Source organism: Mirounga angustirostris, unplaced genomic scaffold, assembly GCF_029215605.1.
Source record: "Mirounga angustirostris isolate CCGP_5_RB_7025 unplaced genomic scaffold, mMirAng1.0.hap1 SCAF_9, whole genome shotgun sequence".
In the NCBI taxonomy this organism is placed as follows: Eukaryota; Metazoa; Chordata; class Mammalia; order Carnivora; family Phocidae; genus Mirounga; species Mirounga angustirostris.
Window position 1 is genome coordinate 94900998 of NW_026991717.1, and position 3422 is coordinate 94904419.

General features: G+C 32.4%; 1 pseudogene; it reads right to left on the reverse strand.

The window, feature by feature from the left end:
* On the reverse strand, positions 1-437 carry LOC123862178 (ubiquitin-conjugating enzyme E2 D3-like; annotated as a pseudogene).
* Positions 438-3422: the final 2985 nt, after the last annotated feature.

The window sequence follows — 3422 nt, forward strand, 5'->3', positions numbered from 1 at the left end:
TAATGCAGGTTATTCTGACTTTAAGGTAGCATCACATGGCATACTTTTGAGTCCATTCCAGAGATATTCTGTTGTATTTATCTCTGTCTGTTTTATAGATCGGTGCAATGTCTGGCACTAGGGGGTCATCTGGGTTTGGATCACATAGCAGTGAACAAATGGATAAAAGAACTTTAGAAATAGTTTAAGCAGGAGACCACTGTAATCTTAAAATATCAAGACAAATGCTGCCATTACTGTTAATATTTGGATGATAAATTCTTGTTTTAATGCAACCTTAGGTAGTTTGAAAGGGTAGTCTGTAGGAAAATGAATTGTCAAAAAGAATACCCTACTTGATATGGGCTGTCATTAGGTCCCATAATTGTGGCTTGCCAATGAAACACATCATCCCCAACTGGACCTGCAGAACATTGTGCTGGAGGGTCACGGGCCAAATATCAAAATACCCTTTAAGGCAATCTTAGTTTATAGTTATTTTATATTCATTCTTATTAAAGCATTTTAAAATAATGCTTTATTTTATTGTTTATTTTCCATGCCTTCTAAAAGAATTATCGTTAGCTGTCCCTACCACCTTTCTATAAAAGCCAAAATCACCGAAGGATGCATTTTAGCATTTGAAATCCTCAGTAGTATTCATAAAATGAATATTAAAAGACACATTGTATTTTTTATTATCCTGAAAAAAGAGAATATTATGACTTCCGTGCCAATTGTCAAACTCCACTTTGGTAAAGAATACATGCATATATTTATAATACATTATACTACACACACAAGCATACACACATGTTAATTTTTAATGCCATGTTTTCAAACTGGAAAACAAAAGGAGAGATACTAATAAAGACTATTTGCTACTTTAAACTTTTCCCTATGTTTTTAATTTTAATCATGAATCTCTTAAAAGAAATGATATCATGTGCTCCTGGGTAGCTCAGTTCAGTTCATTAAGCATCTGCCTTTGGCTTGGGTTGTGGGTTGTGATCTCAGGGTCCTGGAATTGAGCCCCCCATCAAGCTCTCTGCTCAGTGGGGAGTCTGTTTCTCCCTCTCCCATTCCCTCTGTGCTCTCTTTCCCTCTCTCACTCTCTCTCAAATAAATAATTAAAATCTTAAAAAAAAAACTGGTATCATATACATCCACATTAAAGCTGCACCAATATAATTTCATTTAGGAGACAGTGATTTCTAGCCCCCAAGGTTCAGGACATAGAAGAGGTTTTAACACATTCTTTTCAGTTTATACTACCCTATCCCCCCACTTCACATTTTATATTCCTACGACTGCCTGAATAGAAATACTTGTATTTTTTCCTTTGAAAGAACATTGTGTTATCCTATTTTCTGAGATAATACTGCAACATTTTCAAAGTGATATTCACCTGCACTCTCTTGATCTCTCCAATTAAACTGGTTTTACCTTTTTTGCCTTTAAAATCAACTTTACTTTAAAAGATATCCCAAGGAAACTCCAAGCACAGAAAAACTCAGCTGTGATAAATCAGTTTCTAATGATAAAGAAGTTTTGCTCCTTCTATAAATGAATATTTCAGTTGTTGTTTGACTAAATTTATCAGTCTAAAGAAAACAGCAATGTACTTTTTCTCATCTTCATTAGATCATAGCTTTTATTAGGCTTGGATGCTGAATGCCAGATGCATTCAATGAAAACAAGATTGATTTATCATCTTCATTGTAAAGTGGTGATATCTAGTGAGGATACAAGTAAATGTTTTGCCTTTGAAGTAAATGGAGCGAATTATAGTCAATATATTCTCTAGAAACTTGTAGTAAACTTGAAGGCTATCTTGAGAAAAAGACCAGATATTGGACACAGTAACCTAAGGAATGAAGAATAAGAGTATCCCTCTACCTACTTAGAAGAACAAGGAAAAATAAGCTTCAACATAGTCTTCAAGCCCATGAAATTTTATCATGAAAACAAACAAAGCAAAACAAGAATCTAGTATTTTTACCTTCTACTGTAAGTAGACAAACTAAAAGGGCTTATGTCATAGCATAAATATATGAGATCTCTCATATCCTGAACATGAAAAAATGATATAATATTTTAATGGTTTATTCAATATATTGTCAAATTTTAGCTGAGTGTGTGTGAATTTGATGACTTTCAGAATCCTCCCAGCTCCAGAAGATGCTGAGTCTATCAAAGTATCATCTTTCACTGTTTGATGTGGTTATAACTGCAAAACATCCTTCCATCATGTACAATAAAAACAGAATAAATTCTGTAATTTCATTTTACAGAAGTAGAGAAAAAAATAAAATTTTGCAGTCCTTGGGTTTCTTTTTTTTTCTCATGTAAAAATAATTTCATTTTTAAAATGAACCTGTCATTAGATATTTTTTTACATCTCAGTGGTTTTGTGCAGCTTTGAGCAATGTACAATATGTTCTCCTTTCCTTGAGGTTGTCTGATATAAGTGAATTTGTGGTGGTATAAATATATTAAGGGGAACGGATGTTTCACTGTTTAAAAATCGCTAACATCAACACTTCCCTAAAAGGCAAGGACAGAAAAAAAGGGGGAAAAAAAGTTTATCTTATGTGTAAATTGTCCTCTTTACCCAAAACAAATGCACCCCAAAATAAACAGTTTCATTTTCATAATAGCCCTATTTAACCAAAACATAACACAAAAACAGCAGATAATTGGTAGATTTTAAGTCTACAGTATGTGTCTCTATATAGCAATACATTAAATCATTACATATTTACAAAGAAGGAATGGTAGCCTCAAGATGGGCCAATTCCCTTTGAAATGCCCACAACCAAATGGTTTAAAAATTATCAACTTTTTCATATTTATTTCTGATATACAGATTCATGCTTCCCTTATGATAATGAGATTATTACAAAATATCCCTTAATAAAACCTCCCTCTATCAATCTAAAATTTATAGCCAAAACTTCATACCAGTTCTTTCAGGTATAATACTAAAACCAAAATAATTATGTCTATATAAGATACAACACAAAAATGAAATTGCGTGTTATAGTGCTATCTCTCAGAATAATAATAACACAAATAGCAAATGATAAATATTATAAAAATAATAAGAAAGCTATACATAGGACCTACTCTGTGCCTGGTACCACTGATTGTAATATCAGATATATTTATTTGATCTAATTTTTGAGGGGCAATTATTATTTCATCCACTATAAAAATGAGAAAATGGAGCCACAGATATTAAGCAATTTGTTAGGGTTACCCACCTAGAATACAGTAAAGCTAGGATCTGAAACAAAGTAGGTTATTTCTAGAGACCTTCTGAACTGTTCTGCTGTCCCACCTGTCTATAGAAATAATGTTTTAAAAGGCATAAGTAATTTCTGATACTTTTGTAACTTATTTGGACTTAGTAACATATTTCTAGTCTTTTGAATATTGTA